Below are 8,593 nucleotides of genomic sequence, written 5' to 3'. Positions count from 1 at the left end.
ATCAACACAAATTAAAAGAGTATGTCTTGCTTTATTCACCTAACAACTTTCACGTTTATATGTTATCTACAAAACGAGAAATCGTTGTTCAAACGTAACCGCTCGACGAAGCTTTTTACCAAAACAATGCAAACACAAAGCGATCAGTTTCGAGTGGTCATTACAAGCCGCCCACAGTTTGATGCGATCGGTGAATACTGCCTCCACCAAGTATGCTGTAGCTTTCTCATTTCTGCTCGGATTCTAACAATTTTACTATCGTTGGATGGCATTATGCTTCATCTACTCGAATGGATTAATTGCCAATCTAAAATATGCATTACATTTATGTAGCGCTAACTTAAACTTTACTATTTTGTACCAATTCTCAGCAATAGCGTATAGATGAAGCATAATGCCATCCAACGATAGTAAAATTGTTAGAATCCGAGCAGAAATGAGAAAGCTACAGCATATTTGGTTGAGGCACTATTCACCGATCACATCAAACTGTGGGCGGCTTATACTGGACCACGATCGAATCGCCTTGAAAAATGCATTGGAAAAAAGCTTCGTCGAGCGGTTACGTTTGAACAACGATTGCTCGTTTTGTGGATTAGATATAAATGTGAAAGTTAACATATGAATAAACCAAGACATACTCTTTTAATTTGTGTTGGTTTGGTATTTTTATTGTAAAAAATGAATTGCTGAGAATTGGTACAAAATAGTAAAGTTTAAGTTACCGCTAGATCAATATAATGCATACTTTAAACTTGCAACTAATGAATTCGGATAGATGCAGTATCATGCTTTCCAACGATGGTAAAATTTCTCAAATCCGAGCAGAAATGAGAAAGCTACAGCACATTTGGTGGAGGCAGTATTCATGGATCACAGCAAACTGTGGGCGGCTTGTAATGAACACTCGAAACTGATCGCTTTGTGTTTGCATTGTTTTGGTAAAAAGCTTCGTCGAGCGGTTACGTTTGAACAACGATTGCTCGTTTTTTAGATAACATATAAACGTGAAAGTTGTTAGGTGAATAAAGCAAGACATACTCTTTTAATTTGTGTTAATTTGGTATTTTTATTGTAAAAAATGAATTGCTGAGAATTGGTACAAAATAGTAAAGTTTAAGTTACCGCTACATAAATGTAATGCATACTTTAGACTGGCAATTAATCCATTCGGGTAGGTGAGGCATCATGCTTTCCAACGATAGTAAAATTGTTAAAATCCGAGCAGAAATGAGAAAGCTACATCATATTTGGTGGAGGCAGTATTCATCGATCACAGCAAACTGTGGGCGGCTTATACTGAACCACGATTGCTCGTTTTGTAGATAACATATAAACGTGAAAGTTGTTACGTTAATAAAGCAAGTATTTTTATTGTAAAAATGAATTGCTGAGAATTGGTACAAAATAGTAACAGTTTAAGTTAGCGCTAGATCAATAATAATGCCTACAAATATTTAAAAATCAATAGGCTTTCCGCTTTTACTTCTATTCCGCGTTTTTGCACCCTTCCTAAAAGTAGTTGCGTTTTTTTGCATGACGTCACAGATTTTTGTGACGTCACTAACCAAGGCGGCCGATCCTAAACCAGCACCAAATTTCTTTGTTCCATTTTCCAAAAAATCGTACCATAAAAAAGAAATGGAACAAGTCTGTAAACACCACAAGAGTGTGGCCAGGATCAACATAGTCCAGCACAATATGGCGACTCCATTTCAAGGAAACAGATTTTCAAAATCTTTTTCAATTTGACATGGGTCATGCCACACGTCTCAATTTAAACCTTAATGCATGCCCTTCAATTTTTCCCAACAAAAACATTTCAACAACTTTGCAACCGTTGGATTCAAAGTCCAGTGGAGAGACAACTCCACAACAAAATTCCACTTTATCCATGCGACCGGCTGCCAGGAAGCGGCAAGTTCTTGAGGTAATTTTAAGCTAACAATTATATTACTACATGTTTGGGTGCAAGTATACAATCCAACACCCTGGTCAACATGACGTCACAAAACGGACGCAACTACTACATAAAGGGTGAAAAAAGGGATGCTGAAAAGCGGCGGAATGAAGGTGATAAAGCGGAATGGATATGGATTTTTTGACAATTTTACTGTGTTTTTACAATAAAATAATTAAACCAACGTCGAGTGTTGAATATAACTACATAGAATAACAAAAAAAATTACCAAATTGCATCAATTCAACTAAAAATTTACCCATTAAACTTTAAAAATAAAAATATGAAACGTTTGCAACTAAATGTGTTGTAGGTATCTAATTTCTGCTCGCATTTTAATTTTTACAATAAAAGTACCAATGTAACGCAACTGCAAAGAGTATGTCTTGCTTTATGCACGTGGAAAGTTTCAGGTTTATACCTTATTTACAAAACGGGCAATCGTCGTTCAAACGTAGCCGCTGGACGACACTTTTTTCCAATGCGTTGTAAAGGCGAATCGATCCTTATTCAGTATACGCCACCCCCTGTTTGCTGTGATCGGTAAATAGTGCTTCCACTAAACTTGCGGTAGTTTTTTCGTTTCTGCTCGGATTTTAACAATTTTGCCATCGTTGGAAAACACGATCATACATCTACACGAATCAATTAAACAATAGCACAAAATAAGTAGGCTACTACCTTTATCTTGTGATAACTTAAACTTCACCAACTTGTACCGATTCTCAGCAACCTAATTTTTGCAATAAAATCATTAAACTTTTGTAAATGGAAAGAGTATGTCTTGCTTTATTCACCTGAAAAGTTTCAGATTTATATCTCATCTACCAAACGAGCAATCGTCGTTCAAACTTAACCGCCCAGCGAAGCTTTTTTCCAATGCACTGTAAAGGCGAATCGATCCTTATTCAGTATACGCCACCCCCTCTTTGCTGTGGTCAATAAATAGTGCTTCCCCTAAACTTGCTGTAGTTTTCTCGTTTCTGCTCGGATTTTAACAATTTTGCTATCGTTGGAAAGCACGATCATACATCTTCCCGAAATAATAACTACAAATCCAGAACAAGTACTATCTTTATCTTGTAATAACTTAAACTTCACCAAGTTGTACCGATTCTCAGCAATTTAATTTTTACAATAAAATCATTAATCTATTGCAAATGGAAAGAGTATGTCTTGCTTTATGTACCTGAAAAGTATCAGATTTATATCTCATCCACAAAACAAGCAATCGTCGTTCAAACTTAACCGCCCAGCGAAGCTCTTTTTCAATGCATTGTAAAGGCGTAGCTAACTGCTTTTGGCTGATGCTGAGCTGCGTCGGAGTCTGCCTCGCTTTCTGACCTAGTCTTATTCTGAAACGATCCCTGTTCCATATCTAGAAAGCTAAAACCTCAATTGCTAAGGTAACAGGGATCAGTTGTCAGTAGATGTTACAGAAAATATGTTTCGCACTTATTCAGTGCATCGTCAGTTCTGATAAAGGGCAGTTAAAACCTACAAGTAATGTTTTAAATAACATTACAGTGACGCAATAATGTCAAAACATGAGCGTAAAAAATTGAAAAAGCATAAGCGTAAATATTGAAAAAATGCTGAATGAAAACTAAACCAAGCCGGCAGTAAAGTAAATTACGTATCAAATATAAAATATAAACTAGAATTGATGAAAGAGCGATGAGCAAAGCCTGCAAATGTAGCGTTGTGACAAATTACGGCAAAGAAAATAAAGTATATGCGGAACACGGCAGTCAAAGGCAGTGATAAACAAACTAAGTACAGCGAAAATAATTAATTAAATGGAGCGTCTTGGAAAACACAAAATGTAGCGTTGTGGAAAAAAGAGTAGGCAAAGAAGGCAGTGAATAATAAGGCAGTAAAATATTGAAAAAATACCAAAAATGTAGTGGAGCGTCAAAAAGTTAAACTTGTGGCAGAATTAATTTTTGGATATTTATTTTGGCATGTATCCTATGTATCCATTTATCTTCACAAGCATCTAGATTATCAATATTGGGTTGTTCAACAAATGTGACATTGTAGCATTGGGAAAGTTGTGGTTCAGTACTTAGATCATGAAATACAGCAAAATGTTTTAATAACGCAGCCCTGTCATTATTAGAAGAAAAATCGAAAGTGTTCCAAGTTGCACGATGGCCTGACCAGCGAACCGAAAATTTATTAACCGGTTTAAATGGCTTAAATGGTTTAAATGGTTTAGATGGTTTAAATGGTTTAGATGGTTTAAATTTTGCACCGACCCCAAACCAGGGATATCTAAAGAAGGGGATGCGAAGGCTCACAGCGATTGCCTTATTCTTATGACACTACCAGGGCGGTAGTTCGTAGAGCGTAAAACATGCAGTTCTTTTCACAATTGCAGAAAGTTTTGTTGTGTAGCTGGTACAGTCAGCTACAGAAGACAGTTATTAAATGTTACATAGAGCATATATAAAGAACACTTGTTTGGAAAGACAGTTGAAAAGTTACCAGTTAGCTGATTTTCCTAACAAAGTTTTTGCAGTAGGCCAGATGTAAAGCAAATAAACGGGTAGTTGAATTAACAAGTCACCATGAGCATGCAGTGAGTATCCAGGCCTGATGCCAATAGCGCAATGCAGGTTAGCATAACAAGAGTTATTGAACTACTACCGGTGGTAATTGTCATTTTACGGTAAACAGAGATTATTTACGATAAACAGAAGCCCTTCTATTGTCAGACATATTAAAAGCCTTCATATCCCCTTCTCTTGATATCCCTGCCCCAAACTGGACAGAGACAGTTGAAAACACTGAATGGTATAATGCCTACCAACACATCAGACGGGTTGAGTGGAAAGACGTTTTCTTTGATGAAAGTACTGAACAAACAGCTATACCGAAAAAACTCAAAATAACTAAAACTTCCAGACCTCAGTTAGATCAAATTCACCAGAAAACCAAAGTGTATGTAAACATGGCATTTAGTAAACTTAGAAATTTGGGAACAGCGGTCAAACAAGGCTATCGCAAACACAATAACCTCACTACTGCACAGCGCAACAGCCTCAACAAAATTCGAAAATTGGTGTCTGAGAAAAAAATTGTGATTTGCAAATCAGACAAAGACGGCAAAATTGTTTTACTTGATTACCAGGATTATGACCAAATTTTGCAAGAACAACTTAAGCAGTTTCAAACGTTGCCCTACAATCCCACCACCATCAACAAACACATGGATCAAATTAGAAAGCACTGCGAGGATTTTGTCTTGAGATTGCATAAATTGGGTGTCGTTGACGATAATCTGCTATACCATACAACCGGATTTAAACTAAAAGGTTCATCCTACCATCGAGAGACAGGTAAAAATGCCAAACATTTTCGGGATAATCAACCAGCCTACTGTTACCCTCTCTTCAAAACGCACAAACTGATTTCGGAAAATTTATCCGCTGTCAATGTCAAAGACATTCCAGTACGTCTACTTCAATCTGCTGGAATGATTAGGACTACTACATCCCGCATCACCGCTTTCCTTGAAAAACTATTGGCACCCATCAGCATCAAATTTTGCCAATCCAATCCGAACGAATACTGCAGGGATAGCAGAAACTATATTGACGAGCTATTGTCCTGGCAGAGTACAAATTCAAGTACAATTGATAACGTTTTGAAGAAATCGCCCTTATACATTGTAGCGGCGGATGTGAAATCACTTTATCCTTCTCTTAAACGTTCAGTCGTTGATGTTGCCTTGTATAGTGCTTTGAACACACACACCACATTTTCTGCTGAAGCTAAGAAAACAATTGTTGATTTAAATAATTTCTGTATGAACAATGTTGTGACTCAATATCAAGAGCATTTTTTCACTCAAACTGATGGTATTATAACTGGAGATAACAACTCAGTTTCACTTGCTAATATAACTATGCATTTCATTCTGCAATCTCTGTGTACAGTTATTAACCAAGCATGCATTTTCAAAAGATTCATCGACGACATCATTTGGCTTTCATTTGGACTCGAAACAACTAATAATATAAAATTAGCGCTTATTGATAATTTTGCCAAATTTGGACTTGAATTAACATTCAGGCAGGTTGATACTTCTCAAGAGACAGGCGCAGTGGAATTTTTAGATGTCAATCATTGCATCACCCATGGTAACAAGTTTAAATTTACCACTGAAGATTTCGTCAAAGCTACAGCAAAAGATCGTTGCTTCATAAATGGAAAGTCGCACCACCCTATATCCAAAAAAGCTAAAACCTCAATTGCTAAGGTAACAGGGATCAGTTGTCAGTAGATGTTACAGAAAATATATTTCGCACTTATTCAGTGCATCGTCAGTTCTGATAAAGGGCAGTTAAAACCTACAAGTAATGTTTTAAACAACATTACAGTGACGCAATAATGCCAAAACATGAGCGTAAAAAATTGAAAAAGCATAAGCGTAAAATCATAAGCGTAAATAATAAGCGTAAGCATCGTTTCAGAATAAGACTAGGTCAGAAAGCGAGGCAGACTCCGACGCAGCTCAGCATCAGCCAAGAGCAGTTAGCTACACCCTATATCCACCTTCAAATCCATATTATACGGAGAAGCCATTCGAATGCGTCTTCTGAATGAGTGCCATGAACATTACATTTCCAGCTTGTCAAGACTCAAAGAAAAAGCTACTAGGTCAGATTTCCCTATCGCGATGACAAATGACATGATTGGAATTGCTTCAACTTGGACTGACAGACTTAGGCCACCTAAACCTCAAAAGAAAAACAGCAAGACTGTGTGGGATACTGCTTTCCCAGCTTTATTAAAAATGAGTGAAAAAGAAAAGGAACTTAAACCTGATGTCATGGTCACATACACAAGGCCAAAAACAATTGGAAATTATGTTACAAACTACAAAGATCTATCAAAAAAAATCCAATCTTCTGTTCTACAAAGAGGTTATTCTGCCCCTTGTGGTCGCTGTGCGTTGTGTGGTAACCATGGTCATCATCGTTTGTCAATGGTTTCACGTACAACGACATTGAGCACTCCGCAAAGACTTTTTAAGTTAAAACAGGAACTCAATTGCAGCAATTATGGGATTTATGTAGCAACATGTTTACTTTGCCATGAACAATATGTTGGACAAACGGTTAATAAATTTTCGGTTCGCTGGTCAGGCCATCGTGCAACTTGGAACACTTTCGATTTTTCTTCTAATAATGACAGGGCTGCGTTATTAAAACATTTTGCTGTATTTCATGATCTAAGTACTGAACCACAACTTTCCCAATGCTACAATGTCACATTTGTTGAACAACCCAATATTGATAATCTAGATGCTTGTGAAGATTAATGGATACATAGGATACATGCCAAAATAAATATCCAAAAATTAATTCTGCCACAAGTTTAACTTTTTGACGCTCCACTACATTTTTGGTATTTTTTCAATATTTTACTGCCTTATTATTCACTGCCTTCTTTGCCTACTCTTTTTTCCACAACGCTACATTTTGTGTTTTCCAAGACGCTCCATTTAATTAATTATTTTCGCTGTACTTAGTTTGTTTATCACTGCCTTTGACTGCCGTGTTCCGCATATACTTTATTTTCTTTGCCGTAATTTGTCACAACGCTACATTTGCAGGCTTTGCTCATCGCTCTTTCATCAATTCTAGTTTATATTTTATATTTGATACGTAATTTACTTTACTGCCGGCTTGGTTTAGTTTTCATTCAGCATTTTTTCAATATTTACGCTTATGCTTTTTCAATTTTTTACGCTCATGTTTTGACATTATTGCGTCACTGTAATGTTATTTAAAACATTACTTGTAGGTTTTAACTGCCCTTTATCAGAACTGACGATGCACTGAATAAGTGCGAAACATATTTTCTGTAACATCTACTGACAACTGATCCCTGTTACCTTAGCAATTGAGGTTTTAGCATTGTAAAGGCGATACGAACCTTATTCAGTATACGCCACCCCCTGTTTGCTGTGATCGGTAAATAGTGCTTCCACTAAACTTGCTGTAGTTTTCTCGTTTCTGCTCGGATTTTAACAATTTTGCTATCGTTGGAAAGCACGATCATACATCTTCCCGAATCAATTAGCTACAAATCCAGAACAAGTACTTGATATATCTTGTAATAACTTAAACTTCACTAACTTCTACCGACTCTCAGCAATTTCATTTTTACAATAAAATTATTAAACATTTGCAAATGGAAAGAGTATGTCTTGCTTTATGCACATGAAAATTTTCAGATTTATATCTCAGCCACCAAACGAGCAATCGTTGTTCAAACTTAACCGCCGAGCGAAGCTTTTTTTCAATGCATTGTAAAGGCGAATCGATCCTTACTCAGTATAAGCCACCCCCTGTTTGCAGTGATCGGTAAATAGTGCTTCCCCTAAACTTGCTGTATTTTTCTCGTTTCTGCTCGGATTTTAACAATTTTGCCATCGTTGGAAAGCACGATCATACATCAACACGAATCGATTAAACAGTAGCACAAAGTAAGTATTAGCTTTATCTTGTGATAACTTAAACTTCACCAAATTGTACCGATTCTCAGCAATTTAATTTATACAATAAAATTATTAAATTTTTGCAAATTGAAAGAGTATGTCTTGCTTTATGAATCTAG

Source organism: Aplidium turbinatum, chromosome 3 (assembly GCF_918807975.1).
Source record: "Aplidium turbinatum chromosome 3, kaAplTurb1.1, whole genome shotgun sequence".
NCBI classification, from domain to species: Eukaryota; Metazoa; Chordata; class Ascidiacea; order Aplousobranchia; family Polyclinidae; genus Aplidium; species Aplidium turbinatum.
This window is presented reverse-complemented; position numbering follows the sequence as displayed.